We start from the raw sequence: 17,750 nt of genomic DNA, 5'->3' as shown, positions 1-17,750 counted from the left end.
TGCCTGATTGCCCTAGCCAGAACTTCCAACACTATGTTGAATAGGAGTGGTGAGAGAGGGCATCCCTGTCTTGTGCCAGTTTTCAAAGGGAATTTTTCCAGTTTTTGCCCATTCAGTATGATATTGGCTGTGGGTTTCTCATAAATAGCTCCTATTATTTTGAGGTACGTTCCATCAATACCGAATTTATTGAGCGTTTTTAGCATGAAGGGCTGTTGAATTTTGTCAAAAGCCTTTTCTGCGTCAGTTGAGATAATCATGTGGTTCTTGTCTTTGGTTCTGTTTATATGCTGGATTATGTTTATTGATTTGCGAATGTTGAACCAGCCTTGCATCCCAGGGATGAAGCCCACTTGATCATGGTGGATAAGCTTTTTGATGTGTTGCTGAATCCGGTTTGCCAGTATTTTATTGAGGATTTTTGCATCGATGTTCATCAGGGATATTGGTCTAAAATTCTCTTTTTTTGTTGTGTCTCTGCCAGGCTTTGGTATCAGGATGATGTTGGCCTCATAAAATGAGTTAGGGAGGATTCCCTCTTTTTCTATTGATTGGAATAGTTTCAGAAGGAATGGTACCAACTCCTCCTTGTACCTCTGGTAGAATTCAGCTGTGAATCCATCTGGTCCTGGACTTTTTTTGGTTGGTAGGCTATTAATTGTTGCCTCAATTTCAGAGCCTGCTATTGGTCTATTGAGGGATTCAACTTCTTCCTGGTTTAGTCTTGGAAGAGTGTAAGTGTCCAGGAAATTATCCATTTCTTCTAGATTTTCCAGTTTATTTGCGTAGAGGTGTTTATAGTATTCTCTGATGGTAGTTTGTATTTCTGTGGGGTCGGTGGTGATATCCCCTTTATCATTTTTAATTGCGTCGATTTGATTCTTCTCTCTTTTCTTCTTTATTAGTCTGGCTAGTGGTCTGTCAATTTTGTTGATCTTTACAAAAAACCAACTCCTGGATTCATTGATTTTTTGGCGGGTTTTTTGTGTCTCTATCTCCTTCAGTTCTGCTCTGATCTTAGTTATTTCTTGCCTTCTGCTAGCTTTCGAATGTGTTTGCTCTTGCTTCTCTAGTTCTTTTAATTGTGATGTTAGAGTGTCAATTTTAGATCTTTCCTGCTTTCTCTTGTGGGCATTTAGTGCTATAAATTTCCCTCTACACACTGTTTTAAATGTGTCCCAGAGATTCTGGTATGTTGTATCTTTGTTCTCATTGGTTTCAAAGAACATCTTTATTTCTGCCTTCATTTCGTTATGTACCCAGTAGTCATTCAGGAGCAGGTTGTTCAGTTTCCATGTAGTTGAGCGGTTTTGATTGAGTTTCTTAGTCCTGAGTTCTAGTGGTCTGAGAGACAGTTTGTTATAATTTCTGTTCTTGTACATTTGCTGAGGAGTGCTTTACTTCCAATTACGTGGTCAATTTTGGAGTAAGTATGATGTGGTGCTGAGAAGAATGTATATTCTGTTGATTTGGGGTGGAGAGTTCTGTAGATGTCTATTAGGTCTGCTTGCTGCAGAGATGAGTTCAATTCCTGGATATCCTTGTTAACTTTCTGTCTCGTTGATCTGTCTAATGTTGACAGTGGAGTGTTGAAGTCTCCCATTATTATTGTATGGGAGTCTAAGTCTCTTTGTAGGTTTCTAAGGACTTGCTTTATGAATCTGGGTGCTCCTGTATTGGGTGCATATATATTTAGGATAGTTAGCTCTTCCTGTTGAATTGATCCCTTTACCATTGTGTAATGGCCTCCTTTGTCTCTTTTGATCTTTGATGGTTTAAAGTCTGTTTTATCAGAGACTAGTATTGCAACCCCTGCTTTTTTTTGTTCTCCATTTGCTTGGTAAATCTTCCTCCATCCCTTTATTTTGAGCCTATGTATGTCTCTGCGTGTGAGATGGGTCTCCTGAATGCAGCAGACTGATGGGTCTTGACTCTTGATCCAGTTTGCCAGTCTGTGTCTTTTAATTGGAGCATTTAGTCCATTTACATTTAAGGTTAAGATTGTTATGTGTGAACTTGATCCTGCCATTATGATATTAACTGGTTATTTTGCTCGTTAGTTGATGCAGTTTCTTCCTAGCCTCGATGGTCTTTACATTTTGGCATGTTTTTGCAATGGCTGGTACAAGTTGTTCCTTTCCATGTTTAGTGCTTCCTTCAGGGTCTCTTGTAAGGCAGGCCTAGTGGTGACAAAATCTCTAAGCATTTGCTTATCTGTAAAGGATTTTATTTCTCCTTCACTTATGAAACTTAGTTTGGCTGGATATGAAATTCTGGGTTTAAAATTCTTTTCTTTAAGAACGTTGAATATTGGCCCCCACTCTCTTCTGGCTTGTGGAGTTTCTGCTGAGAGATCTGCTGTTAGTCTGATGGGCTTCCCTTTGTGGGTAACTGACCTTTCTCTCTGGCTGCCCTTAAGATTTTTTCCTTCATTTCAACTTTGGTGAATCTGGCAATTATGTGTCTTGGAGTTGCTCTTCTCGAGGCGTATCTTTGTGGCGTTCTCTGTATTTCCTGGATTTGAATGTTGGCCTGCCCTACTAGGTTGGGGAAGTTCTCCTGGATGATATCCTGAAGAGTGTTTTCCAACTTGGTTCCATTTTCCCCCTCACTTTCAGGCACCCCAATCAGACGTAGATTTGGTCTTTTTACATAATCCCATACTTCTTGCAGGCTTTGTTCATTTCTTTTTCTTCTTTTTTCTTTTGGTTTCTCTTCTTGCTTAATTTCATTCATTTGATCCTCAATCGCTGATACTCTTTCTTCCAGTTGATGGAGTGGGTTACTGAAGCTTGTGCATTTGTCACGTATTTCTCGTGTCATGGTTTTCATCTCTTTCATTTCGTTTATGACCTTCTCTGCATTAATTACTCTAGCCATCAATTCTTCCACTTTTTTTTCAAGATTTTTAGTTTCTTTGCGCTGGGTACGTAATTCCTCCTTTAGCTCTGAGAAATTTGATGGACTGAAGCCTTCTTCTCTCATTTCGTCAAAGTCATTCTCCGTCCAGCTTTGATCCGTTGCTGGCGATGAGCTGCGCTCCTTTGCCGGGGGAGATGCGCTCTTATTTTTTGAATTTCCAGCTTTTCTGCCCTGCTTTTTCCCCATCTTTGTGGTTTTATCTGCCTCTGGTCTTTGATGATGGTGATGTACTGATGGGGTTTTGGTGTAGGTGTCCTTCCTGTTTGATAGTTTTCCTTCTAACAGTCAGGACCCTCAGCTGTAGGTCTGTTGGAGATTGCTTGAGGTCCACTCCAGACCCTGTTTGCCTGGGTATCAGCAGCAGAGGCTGCAGAAGATAGAATATTTCTGAACAGCAAGTGTACCTGTCTGATTCTTGCTTTGGAAGCTTCCTCTCAGGGGTGTACTCCACCCTGTGAGGTGTGGGGTGTCAGACTGCCCCTAGTGGGGGATGTCTCCCAGTTAGGCTACTCAGGGGTCAGAGACCCGCTTGAGCAGGGAGTCTGTCCCTTCTCAGATCTCAACCTCCGTGTTGGGAGATCCCCTGCTCTCTTCAAAGCTGTCAGACAGAGTCGTTTGCGTCTGCAGAGGTGTCTGCTGCGTTTGTTTAGTTTACTGTGCCCTGTCCCCAGAGGTGGAGTCTACAGAGACAGGCAGGTTTCCTTGAGCTGCTGTGAGCTCCACCCAGTTCGAGCTTCCCAGCAGCTTTGTTTACCTACTTAAGCCTCAGCAATGGCGGGCACCCCTCCCCCAGCCTCGCTGCTGCCTTGCCAGTAGATCACAGACTGCTGCGCTAGCAATGAGGGAGGCTCCGTGGGTGTGGGACCCTCCCGGCCAGGTGTGGGATATGATCTCCTGGTGTGCCTGTTTGCTTAAAGCGCAGTATTGGGGTGGGAGTTACCCGATTTTCCAGGTGTTGTGTGTCTCAGTTCCCCTGGCTAGGAAAAGGGACTCCCTTCCCCCTTGCGCTTCCCAGGTGAGGCAATGCCTCGCCCTGCTTCAGCTCTCGCTGGTCGGGCTGCAGCAGCTGACCAGCACTGATCGTCCGGCACTCCCCAGTGAGATGAACCCAGTACCTCAGTTGAAAATGCAGAAATCACCTGTCTTCTGTGTCGCTCGCGCTGGGAGTTGGAGACTGGAGCTGCTCCTATTCGGCCATCTTGCTCCGCCCCCTAATTTTTTGTATTTTTAGTAGAGATGGGGTTTCACCGTGGTCTCGATCTCCTGACCTTGTGATCCGCCCGCCTCGGCCTCCCAAACTGCAGGATTACAGGCGTGAACCACCGCGCTCGGCCAAGACCACATATTTTTTTATTTCATTCATATAAAATTACCAGGGAAGGCAAATTTATAGAGATAGGAAGTAAACATAGAGTTGCTTCCGGATAGGAGTATGAAGGAGGGGTGAGTGCACATGAGCACACTTTCTGTTTTGAAGTGATGAAAACTTTGAATTATGTTATATAAAAGTTGCACAACTCTACCAAAAATTAAAATGGGCAAATTTATGGTATGTAAATTTTACCTCAATAAAACTAATAAAAAGCTATTTGGAAAGATAAGATACATTTAAGGCAAAATACAGGGAGCATTAAAATTTACTGACGTGTGTAGTGTGTCTTAATTTTTAAGAGATTAGAAAAGAAAGAAAATCACTTTTGGTTGAGTGTTAGATAATTCTTTATGGAAAAAGTAGCTTTCTGAAGTGACTATAAAAGAGTTTGCATTTGAATTGAGTGTTGAAAGATAAATAGAATTCATTCAAGATCCTTTAATAGTTTGACCCAAAGGAAACTGCTTTAAACTCATATATTTTTTTTAGGACACTTTAGTTTTGATTAGAATTTCCCACTCACTCTTTGTTAAATACTAGTTGATATGTATCACTCTATCTTAGAGTTTTACTTTGCCTTTTAGAAGTCCCTTTATAAAAAATAATAATAGCTTATTTCTTTGTATTCACCAATAAGGAATCTATCAGAGTACATAGTTTAGTTAGTGCCCAATAAAAATAGCCTTTGGTTGCTTAAGTGACCAACTGATACCATGCCAGGCGGGTAGGTCAAAATGACAGGGGTAGGGGGTGATAAGCCTTGTACTTGGCAGAGAGTTGATAATTCATTGGGGCCCAATTAGGAGGCTTTTCAATGCCAGGTAGAGGAGTTTGGCAATCGGGTAGCAAAAGAGTGGCTAATACAGATGGTATAATGAAAAGCAAACCTGCCAGCAGTGTGAGGGTCAGCTTGTGGGAGGAAGGCTTGGCATCAATTAAGACATGATAATTTTTTTTGTGATCACAAATTTTAAAGCTCAGTTCACCTTATTGAGCATCTGGTGATTGTTTGCCTTACTTTAAATTCTACTTCCTGGAAATCATTTGTTTTTTTTCGGTTCTCCTTTGACAGTAACTTGAGGAGGCTGAGTTTATTTGAAAAGTTCCTCCAGCAGCATTCTTTGGAACAAGGCAACTTTTTTTTCCCCCATAATTTTATTCCTGTTCTGCTATCATTGTTTTGAGAGGCAGCTATAGGAAATAAAATTTCTTTAAAAATACTGACCCAGACTAGATATTGCATTGTATTTTGTTAAATAAGATACATTTGAGTTGAAAACCCCTTTGTGCTACAAAACTTGTTCACTCATGAGACTTTAGTATCATGTCCACAATATTTTATTTCTTGCTGGATAAAGAAGATTCCTTGGCGTCGCAGCAGCCCACAAAGTCCCACTGTTAAGAGCAGCACTGTGATTTAGTTATTTCTAGTCTGACCTGCAACATATCTGATAGACCCAAATGAATGCCCTGAGCTCCGCAGGGCCTGAGGACCAGAAGGACGTGTGATCTTGAAGTCAGTATCAATAACCATAGCACATAAGCTCACATCCAGTTGTACATTTTCCTTCATTCTCCTTATGAAATGGTGCGTTCAATACTCTTCTATTTTGAAGGGAATTGAAGTTCATGGAACAAAAGGGCTATTAATGCTACACAAATCACACTGATGTTGCAGTGGACAGCTCCTACAACTCCAGCTGGAGCTCATAAAACTCTGAAGTCTTGTGCTCCTTAAGACCAAAAGGTGGAAAGATGCACATTAACTTATTTTAAGGTGAAGGGAAGAAATGCATCAAATCAAAAAGCGGACAAAGCAGCTTCCATACATGTACTCCCCATATTTCAGTGAGAGCAGAATTTGGGATGGACTTAAATAGCCTCTTGCAGAATTAGACAATTAAAATGCTTAGCAATGACAAAGATACATGAGCAGGCTTTCCAGGAGTGAAAGCACTTTCATTGGCTGGACTTTTGGCAGGTCATTTGAGCTGGCATATTTTTTCAAACAAGTTGATCATCACTTTCTCCTCCCAGTTAAGTTTGGCAGAGCCACAGAAATCAAGGTCGGTTTATTAAACTGAACTGTCCTTATAGAAAGTTTTAGATAGATTAGTTTGACCCACAGTAGAATTGTTCTTGAAACACGCAAATATCACTCACTGAACACCTCAGGATTTAGTCAGAGAAAATTCCAGTGGTTTCGAATCGTGTTGAAACCAGCTGTCACTGTTAAAATATATTATCTAGTTGCAGTGCCAAACTAATATCACATCATGTCTACCGTTTTGCATCAAAAGCAACAATTGTGTGGTGAATTTTTGGTGTGGTAAACCTCAAATACATAGGCTCCAGAGAAATGAGGTCTATGATATACTATGATTCATGTTAAATTTTTCCTCAAGGAACCCCAGCTACCAAGATATCACAGGGATGTTACTGGAAGATTATACAGAGGGAAGGCTCCCCAGGCTTAGCTGAGGAAGGGAAGAAATTGGTAACTATGGAAACAAATGAGGTGTGTAGGGGTGTGAGAGATTTGGTGACCAGGTGCAGGAGTCTGTTGTTCCAGAAAGAGCAGTGCTCCATTCATCAAGCCTTAAGCAGCCAGGGAGATCCATAAGGGAGTGGTCACATGGAGTGATCACTCACTAGCAAAAATGTAGTAGGAAGGGGGTTAACCCCCAATCTCCAATCATCTATTTCACTGAGACCTGAAGACAAAAATGTAGTAGGAAGGGGATTAACCCCCAATCTCCAATCGTCTATTTCACTGAGACCTGAAGACCTACCACAAATAATTCCTTTCCTTGTTGTAAGCTTTGCCGTGCAATATATATATATATCTCACTCTGTTGCCCAGGGTGGAGTGCAGTGGCATGACCTCGGTTCACTGCAACCTCCTCCACCTCCCAGGTTCAAGTGATTCTCCTGCCTTTGCCTCCTGAGTAGCTGGGATTACAGGCACGTGCCACTACACCTAGCTAATTTTTGTGTTTTTAATAGAGACAGAGTTTTGCCATGTTGGCCAGGCTGGTCTCAAACTCCTGACCTCAAGTGATCTGCCCACCTCGGCCTCCCAAAGTGCTGGGATTACAGGGATGAGCTACCGTGCCTGCCCCTGTAATACTTTTATATAGATAAAAATACTTCTGGGAAGGGTAACACTAGAAGTTAAAACCCCAAGAGACTTTGGATATGATTTAGTGCCATGTTTCACTTTACAAAAGAGGAAGCTGAGGCCCAGAGAGTTCAAGCAAGAGTTATAGCAAGTTCACAGTGAGTCCAGTACTAAAACTCACTTTCAGGCTTTTCTGCTATATTGAATCACCACATATGTGTGTTCATTAACATTAAAGCAATTTGACTTCATATGCCCTTCCTGTGCAGCTGTGGTTCTGATTTAAATATCATTTCTTGAAAGCCACATAGGTTATTGAGTCATGTTTCTACCTATTGCCAAAAACAACCACAGTCGTTTGGGAAAAAAAAAAAAAAAAAAAAAAAAAAAAAAAAAAAAAAAGTTTTGCAGAGATACTTGCTATTCGGTTAATTTGAAAAGCATATCCTGGATGATTTCCCCTTACCTTAGAACTTCTTGTAAAAGATTCAGGAAGTTTCTGGCATTTTCTCCCTTTTTAACTTTTTCTTCTTTTATCCTGGAAAAGAATAGAGAGAAGATTGGTATATAATGAATGTTGAATGATGAGCAAGAATGATTTTCTTCCAAAGTCAGGGTTGGCAGCTGGTCACTCGCTGAGTGATAATAGCAATAAAAACAAGAGCTAACACTGATGGACCGTTTACCATGTGCCACACATATTGTTCAAAATGCCTTCATTATTTGATTGAACTTATTTTATCCTTATGATTTTGCTACAAAAGGTTGAGCAATTTTCCCAGCTCTTAAGGGCCAGATCCAGGATTCCAACTACAGAATCTTCCTTTCAGAACCTAAGACACTAACCACTCAACCACACATACATTTTTTTACAGAATGCAGCTGATTGCCCTGAACTTTCTTCTTGGTGATCATTGTTACAGTTGCTCCTGTCCTCCATGCTGAAGGGTACATGTGTAATCTGGATCTCTAACATTTTATATGATATTAATTGCTTTTCTCTGATGTACAGAAATATTCAGATAAAGGAGGTCCTGGGGTTATGAGACTAAGATAAGGTGATGGAAAAAAGTCCAGGACTTCTCAAGATTGGTGACCCCAATGGCAAAAACTTTCCAATGGCTAGAAGCACCTCTCTATTTTGTGACAAAGGAAAAGTTTATTGTGAGAAATGTTGTCTAAGAGACCAGAGACTACCCTGTACCACTTGTGTGCTATGAGACGCTGGGCAAATTACTTTTCTTCGAGAGATCTGATTGGTCAACTTCATATTCATCTTTGTGTTTTCTTCTTTCTTCAATCATTTAGGAATTTAAACATTGTTTTCCCACATGACTCTTCTTGGAGAGTAGAATAGCTAACGCTACCTTCAGATAAGAGCTAGGGCAGGCTTGAACTCTCACCTCCATGTCCCAAGTGAGCCCTCCTCTTTTTGGCTTTATGGTGGGTCAGTGCTGAATGGCAAAGCAGACAGAGCTGCCTCCAAGACAGCTCATCACTGGCAGGAAATCATTCTAGTTCCTGGCATTACACCTACACATTCTCTTTCATTGCCCATTTCTCCACTCCCAGTCATAACAGATTGGGGGGGGTCCTTGTCCTATAATCCGATGCAACTAGGAAGGTCTGGGGAGTGGAGACAGGGATGGGGAAAGAACCGTCAGAATGGTCCTCAGAGCTGCTTTTCAGCTAGTGAGGCTGGATGCAGAGGTGGTCCATGGCCATAGTATTAAAGGAAATATGATCGTCATCAGCTCAGCCACCATCACTCACCCCAGGTCTCACCACCAAATACAAAAACAGCACCCATTTCCATACCTTGCCCTCTTTGTTGACACTTCCTCCTTGCTTTCTTTTCCTGTTAATCTTTTTGTACATGTTAAATAAATTTAAATAAGTTCCACTAGCATAAGCATTAAAGTGAGAGAAATTTCACTATTCAATTTACTTTGGACTGTCAGAGATGTCAGTCAGGATTGTTCAAGTAGATGAACGGTGTAGAGATGGGCTTGGGTGGGTGTCACCTGAGGACCGGAAGAGGAAAGGGCAGAAGGAGAAATCAACACCCAGATCATCAACCAAAACCCCCATCTTTTACGTCACAAGAGTCTCTCCCATTTTCTAAGAAGGATTCAGCGTGGAAGAGGCCATAAAAGCATGTTTCTTTGGCATTCTTAAGTCTAAATAACGTGGTTGGGCTGAAAACCTGTGTCCAGCACAGTCGGTTTCACCGTGAAGATGTTGAGAGTCAAACCCAGCACAGGGGCATACGCCTGCAATTTAGCTGCTTGAGGCTGAGGTGGGAGGATGGCTTGAGGCTGGAGTTTGAGACCACACTATGCAACGAAGGAAGACCACATCTCAAAAAAAAAAAAAATAAAAATAAAAAAAGTACAGGAGTCAAAACCACCACAGAGCCTCAGGTGTCCAGTTAATATAGAATGTGAGAATGAGACTTCCTCTCAGTTCCCCAATTCCCCCCTCCTCAGTCTCTGTCGTTTGATTCTTTGGGTATGACAACTTAGCACATAGAGTAAGCTCACTTCATGTTAGTTAAATGGAGTTATGAAATGCACAACATTGAGAATTTTGAGAAAATAGGGGCAACAAAAAGAGTAGGAAGGTACCATGCAAAAAGCCTCCCCACCTTATCCAGCTCATGCATATACATAAAACACAAGAAAGTTAAACAGAATTTCATGATATAGTTTGTAGTTTGTCTTAGTGAAAGAAATTAAAATGATTTGCAGTGAATTTCAACCCGTTGGCAGAATTCATGGACCTATTGCTGTGCAGACACTGCTGCTTGAGGGCAATGGAATTGGAAATTTCCATGCACCAGGGCTCCATGGCCAGCAGATGGCGATGTTTCTCAGTTTTACAGGAAGATGCCAGGCCAGAGGCCGTTAGTTATGCAGGGCGTGTTTATCAGATGGCTGTTAAATCGGTTCAAAATCTGTAAAGGATGACAGATCAGTTCTTATTTATTTATTTTTACTTAGAGTTGATGAATTCAGTGAAATTTCATGATGGGAGAATGAACGCTGTGCCTTCGTGTTGGGGATGGGAGCAGAGGACGACCCGCATCCAAAATGGTTGGGTAGCTGCGTTTTATCTCCCTCAGTTGCTTTTTAAAATGAGATTCTTCTCGCGCTGCCTTCTGGCAGCCTGGATTTAGTCAATTGGGACCAAAGGGCACACCGGCAGCAGTTTTGTTCATTTTCTTTTCTATTTCTTTATAAGTGGGCTTGTCTTCCCGGATCAACCACTTGGCCCGCAGATCCTGGGGCAGAGGCAAAATCTGGGTGAGGCTGGGTCAGGAGCCAGAGCAGGGCTGCTCAGAGTTGAGGAATGGGAGGGAGGAGAGCTGCTCCTAGGCTCGCTCTCAGCCACGTGGGAGAATTGGAGACGGATCCACTTTCTCCTCCCTGAGCACAGCAGCTATTGCACTGAGAGCCGGCATCCCTCTGGAAAGAGGCCGGACCATTTTAAGCAGAGGGAAAGAAATTTGTGGACTAAATTGGTCTTAAAATACTGCCTCCTCTGTGTGCTGACCCATTAAAGGACATGGCACCACCTGGGATCCAGGGTATTCAGTTTCTTGATTTGGAGGTGTCACTAGCCTACTGTGTGATGTTGAACTTGTTTTTTCGTCTGTAATATGAACACTTTGATGGAAATCTTACAACCATACTTAAAATTGTATTCTTCTGAACTAGCAACTCTTGTGATACAGGAGAATTTTTAGATGCCCAATTAAGTCAGAATATTTAGGGGTGGGACCTCGGTGTGCATCTTTTTTTAATAAGCTGTCCAGGTGATGTGAATGTTCAGCTGGGCTTGAGAACTATTGCTCTAACCAGGGGATCTCAAAGGAAAGTCTCAGGACAGCAGCATCAGCCTCACCTGGAACCTTTATTATTATTATTATTGACACAGAGTCTCTCTCTGTCACCCAGAATGGAATATAGTGGCATGATCTCAGCTCACTGTAACCTCTGCCTCGCAGGTTCAAGCGATTCTCCTTTCTCAGCTTCCCAAGTAGCTGGGATTACAGGCACCTGCCACCATGCCTGGCTAATTTTTGTATTTTCAGTAGAGACAGGATTTCATCTGTTGGCCAGGCTGTTCTGGACCACCTGACCTCAAGTGATCTGCCCCTCTCGGCCCCCCAAAGTGCTGGGATTACAGGTGTAAGTCACCACGTCTGGCCCAAAAACTTTTCAGAAAAGCAAATTATTAGTTGCCCTGATCAGAATCAGAAATTCTGAGGGTGAGACCCCAAAATCTGTTTTAACAAGCACTCAAGGTGGTGATTTTGATGCAAGCTAACGCTTGAAACCTACTGTCGCGTTTGGGAGGATGAAACTTCCCCATATCTTTTGCATAAGTGAGGCCGGGGATTACTTCTGGGAATGGGATGTAAACACAGTGCTGCTGTATGTCATTTCCTGGGCTAAACGTTTAATTGTTCGTGCATGACCTTCCATTTTCTCATCTGGGTAGGTTGTGTGATTTTAAATAGAAACGCAGCATGCTGGAGCTTCTGCTAATTCGGACCCCAGAGTTGCTACATGAACATCTTGTAAATGAAAGACAACAAAACAAAAATTTTTATGTTAAATAACTGAAATGTTGTGGCTGTCTGTTACTGCATTATAGCCTAGCCTATCCTGATGAATGCAAGTACTAATGCTGTAGTTCTGACAATTTGGTTTGATTAGTGCTGATAAGAAGAGAAGGGACTCCCCCATCCCTCCTCAGTCACCAAACATCCATTTCACAGTTCTTGTAAGAACATATATTTAGGTTTAACATACTAGGATAATTTAAGACAAGCTTATATATCTGGTTGTGGGTTGCACATGCCAAAAATGGGAATGGAATTGAAAAAAAAGACTCAGTCTCATGTCCTGATGTATCCAAATATCTATATCTGGTATTATAGTGTTCAAATATTGGGGTCCGAGTTTGCATCCTTGAAAGTTCTTTCTATAGCTCCGGATTATTATGCTGATACTAAGAATTTGATATTGCTTCTTCCCATTGCAAGAGCTCAATTCTGGGAAGGCATTCTCCTTCTCTTTAGACCTTTCCTAAGTAGACTACTTTGTCTTTCTATGACAGGAACTGCACGTTTTGTGCTCCTTTACTGAGGCGAGCGTCCCTGGGCTTGTCCTCTCCCCACCATTGCTTTTTCCTTTATGTATTTATAACCATCACTCTATTAAGACTGCTTCACAGGTTGGCTACCTTCATTTCCAATTTTATATTCATTAATAGAAACTTTCTCAGACCTCTGTTTTCATCATTTCTACCATTAATCTTTCTTGACTATTATTGTTTTGTTTGTCAGACCCCATTACTGTTGTCATCAAAATCATCATCACCACCATCATGAATATTGACAGCATAGTCAACATTTATTGAAATTTTGCTACGTTGTTAGGGTCTGAACTATTGATCATTGATCAAGGCATCATGTCTTTGACCGTCCTTTTGCCACATCAGTTTGCTCTTCTGCTCTGCTTTGTAACTGTCTCTTACCTTTTCATACTTCTGCGACATGAAATTACTGCCCTGATCCAAGATCCTTTATGTATATTTTTCTTATTCCTACCTTAGTTCATTTATTAAAAATTATAATGCTCTCATTTTCTTCATTAAGATATAGCCCTTAGGATCTTGATTTATAAACAGCAAATGACCAATTCTCATTCCTCTAGGGATCTCTTTGTGACTTAGTCCATTTTTAAATTGGGAGTGCTCAACAAAAGCTGCTGTTATATCTGCATGAGTTTTTCCCTCTGGAGTTAGTGTTGACGATCTCCCAAGAGTTTATTTGATTGGGTCATTAAGATGGATGAAATAACCATATTGACTGTTTAGTGAGCTGGTTATTACAGTAATCTTAATGAGAGAATTAGATCGATCCCAAGGTACTCCAAATCCTTATTTGATGATTGACCTACAAGCAATCAATTGCCCATGTTGCTCTGTATGAATTCTCTGCTTCCAGAGAATTCAACCAGTCTCACACCCCACACCCCCTGCTAAACATGAACTCTACAATACTCATATACACATGTACATGCATGAGAAAACCCATGGGCAGATGCCTCATTGGAGATCAGGCTGGAACACACAAGTAAAAATGTGCAAGGGGATTTCATTTGTGTTTCCGAATGTTACTAGGACTCAGTCCAGGGAGGGCAAGAAGGGGAACTGGTGGCAGAGTGTAACCTTATCACATGATGCATGTGGTCACTGGAGCAGGGTGCTCAAAGCCTATTTGTGTGGATGTTGAAGCAGGAGGGAAATATGAAGCTTTAAAATTTACAACACACTCTAATGTTTGTGCTGCTATAGCAAAATATCACAGATGGGTAATTTATGGAGAATAGGGATTTATCTTTCACAGTTCTGGAGGCTGGGGAGTCCAAGATCAAGGGGCCTGTGTTGGTGTCTGGTGAGGGACTGTTCCATCAATGGTACCTTCTCACTGTGGCGACCTCTCTTGGAGGAAGGCAGAAGAGAAACAAGGGGCAAACTCTCTCTGAAGACTTTTTTATGAGGACTTTACGTCTTAATACCACCAGAGTGGGGATTAAGTTTCAATGTTAATTTTGGAGGGGACATTACATTCAAACTCTCCTTCCAACTCTTCTCTTTGGGAAGTTCATCTATAAGCTGGGAATTGTGACCCTAACCCTACCAACTGTACAGGACTTGTGCTTACTAGATAAGACCTAGATGGAAAAAAAACTTTGAAAAGTATAAAGCATTGTAGGAATGAAGATACTCATACTCAAGGCCTAATATCGGCCATCAAAAGGAACTCAAATGTGGGAGATAATTTGTCAGCAATGACTAACTTAAAAAGTAAATGTTTTCTCTAATATTTTAGTAACTTCCTTGACCTCAGTTACCCAGATAATAGCCTCATATCTCACCCAAATGTTTGCTTTGCCTGTGTGCTTGCATTTTGAGTTTCCCTCTAAAGATAAAAAAGAATTTGTGTGTTTGCGTGCACACATATGTGTCTCCGATGGGCAGAATTTGGGAGTGTGTAGAATCTTGGAAGGGCACAGGGGCTTCAACTGAATGATCCAATCTGGCTTTGAAGCCATTTACAGGACTCAAAGCTCTAGACTATCCTGCTGAGACTCTCACACAGAGCAAGAAGGAGGGATGAGAAATGTCCATAAGTATTTTCACTCAAACCATGATGCAGGAAAGAAATGCCACAGACTATCAAAGAAACCACTATTGATGTCTCCTGTTTCTGAAGCGCTACAGAATTTAAAGTACTAAAATGTAAGTTTGGTCTTTTCGCATCATCTTTTATAATTGTCTTGCTTGTAAGGGGGTTTGTCCTGTTTCCCCAACTATGTTTTAATGTCTTTTTTTTTTTTTTTTTAACCAAAAATGCCATCCTCTGTTCCCTAGAACCTATCATTTAGGACACACGCCAGGTCTTTTTTTTCCCCTGAAAAACTTGTCCCTAAATAATTCAGTTAGTCTTAATGCATTTGCTTTTACACAACTGAGCTCTACCATGGTTTTGAATTAAACTACCTCATAGTGTAACACTAGACAGATCTCTGAATTAAGATGACAGAACTGAAGGAAACTTTGGGGGTTCTCAGATGTAAAACCTTTATTTCACTCATGAGGAAGCTGCAATCTAGAAATCTGGACTCCTTAAAATTTACACATATTTCTACCTTGACAGAGCTTAGAAAAGAATCAGGTCCCTTGATCCCAGCCCAGGGCTCCCTCCACTATAGCATTTACTCTCAGCTCTCGTTCTGACATAAACCTGCTGTGTGGCCTCGGGCATTTCATGTGACCTCTCTTTGCTTAGCTTTCTTGTTTTTAAAAAATGAGGCTAATATAAATCTCAGTCCTTCTGTCTCAGATATGCTTTGTGAATCACAGGAGACATGTGAATTCACATTTATGTGACTAGACCTAAAATCACTTTGAAATAACAAATTCTGTCCTAAAGTAATACAGTATATTATTCTATTGAGATAGTCATGGACCAGGCTTGTGTGGAATCGATACTAGTTGATGCTAATGATATTGATAATGTGCATAGATGTCAGAGTGTATGTGATGCTGGTACTAGCAAAGCGAGGAATACAGCTTTAAAACTGGAATGTGAGGGCAAAGGAAAAAACAGAATACAAACCTGAACACCTTGAAATGACTCCCCATGGACCCAAGGAATACGAGAGTTAAGGAGATTTCATTACAAGGAAGTAGAGGGGCTTGTAAAACAATAGCCAATATGTGGTAGATTAAACATCTGCTGCAGACATAAATCGAATCCCACTCGGAAACAGCCGTATCCTCTGTAGAAATAACGCTGTTCATAGGAACATTATATACGGTACAACCATGGTAAGGAGAAGACACATTAACCCACTATCTTAACGGTTTCAATCTCATTTTTTTATTTGTATTTCAGTTTTTAATCCAGCTATAGTCATTACAAAGTATTTAATGACTGACTTGCTAATTGTGTATGCCAGGATGAAGCTGAGAGAAGTTAACATACAAACTGGTCATTAACTATGTTAATGATCAAGTTCTTTGGGCTTATGACTATTATAAGCCATAATTAACAGTTGTTAACAATTTTTTTTTCTTTTTAGTGAAAAACAAAGAAAGAAATATTCTTGAGGCTCAGACAGAAATAATGAATGCTGGCCTCACTGTTGTTTCTTCTATCATAAAGAACAGCTTCTGGGACAAGTTCTTGTTTTCTTAATCATTATTCGAGCTCTTCAAAGTAAATGCTGGTTCTGGTCAACTGAGCAAATAGGCTCTGTCCTGTCCTCACTAGAACATCATGAAGGGCTTATGCCAGGACCATACAGCCTCTCGGCTTCTAGAAATGTTTCCATCAATTCTCACGTGGTAAAAAAAAAAAAAAAAGAATTTAAAATGGTGCTGCAAACTGCAAGCTTGGGGCGCAATTTGCCCCGTGGAAAAACTCCTGGGCCTGATGAAGGCTTGCAAAACTTTAGCTGTGTTTGTGAAATTTATCTTTTCCACACTGTACCCTTTCTTCCCCACATGAAATATCTTATGGCCTCTCATTCTCTCTCTCATCGAAAACATTCTTTCCAGAATGAAACTAATGAACATCAGAAGATAAAAATGACTGATCAATAAAGTTTTAAACCACAGGTGAAGTCAACTAGTAGAAGGACTGGCCTTATCTCCTTGGCCTTGGAGGACAGAGCTCTAAGAAATAAGGGCAGAGTTGGTGGAAGGGCACAATTTCCTTCTGGAGCTCCATCCTCATAGGTTAGGACCCCAACACAAACTTATTAGTCCATTATAGTTCTACTGCCTAGTAATTTCTTTAAGCTTTTCTTAAAACACCTTGGCCTACTATAAAATGAGGGGAATTAAAATATTTATTTTTATTTTAAATGGTTTTTCTTTAATTTTCTTTCATGAATAGAGATGGGGTCTCACTGTGTTGCCCAGGCTGGACTTAACCTCCTGGGCTCAAGCAATCCTTCCATCTTGGCCTCCTAAACACTGGTATTACAAACATGAGTCACTGTGCCTGGAAAAAGTATTTTTTTTTTTTTTTAGACGGAGTCTCACTCTGTCGCCCAGGCTGGAGTGCAGTGGCCGGATCTCAGCTCACTGCAAGCTGCGCCTCCTGGGTTCACGCCATTCTCCTGCCTCAGCCTCCCAAGTAGCTGGGACTACAGGCGCCCGCCACCTCGCCCGGCTAGTTTTTTGTATGTTTTTAGTAGAGACGGGGTTTCACTGTGTTAGCCAGGATGGTCTCGATCTCCTGACCTCGTGATCCACCCGTCTCGGCCTCCCAAAGTGCTGGGATTACAGGATTGAGCCACCGTGCCCGGCCTGGAAAAAGTATTTTTAAAATGTCATTGAACTTTAAAAATCTTTACTGGGGCTGGGCACAATGGCTCACACCTATAATCCCAGCACGTTGGGAGGCCAAGGTGGTTGGATCAGTTGAGGCCAGGAGTTCGAGACCAGCCTGGTCAAAATGGTAAAACCCTATCTCTACTAAAAATACAAAAATTAGCCGGGTGTGGTGGCGTGTCCTGTAATCCCAGCTACTGGGGAGGCTGAGGCAGGAGAATTGCTTGAACCCAGGAGGTGGAGGTTGCAGTGAGCCGAGATCGCACCATTGCACTCCAGCCTGGGTGAAGAAGTGAGACTCCATGCCCCCCACCAAAAACAAAAGTCTTTATTGGAAAACAAATATTAACATTAGTATTAACAACTATTTTGTATTTTTAAGTTACTCTATAGAGAAAAATATTTCAGATAAAA

General features: G+C 41.4%; 1 protein-coding gene across 5 annotated transcripts in view; it reads left to right on the top strand.

The window, feature by feature from the left end:
* Positions 1 to 17,750, top strand: part of PIK3C3 (phosphatidylinositol 3-kinase catalytic subunit type 3) — a 578,331-nt gene that overhangs the window by 344,894 nt on the left and 215,687 nt on the right. The gene's annotated exons all lie outside the window — the stretch shown is intronic.

The sequence above is a fragment of the Macaca thibetana genome, chromosome 18 (assembly GCF_024542745.1).
Source record: "Macaca thibetana thibetana isolate TM-01 chromosome 18, ASM2454274v1, whole genome shotgun sequence".
In the NCBI taxonomy this organism is placed as follows: Eukaryota; Metazoa; Chordata; class Mammalia; order Primates; family Cercopithecidae; genus Macaca; species Macaca thibetana.
This window is presented reverse-complemented; position numbering and strand designations above follow the sequence as displayed.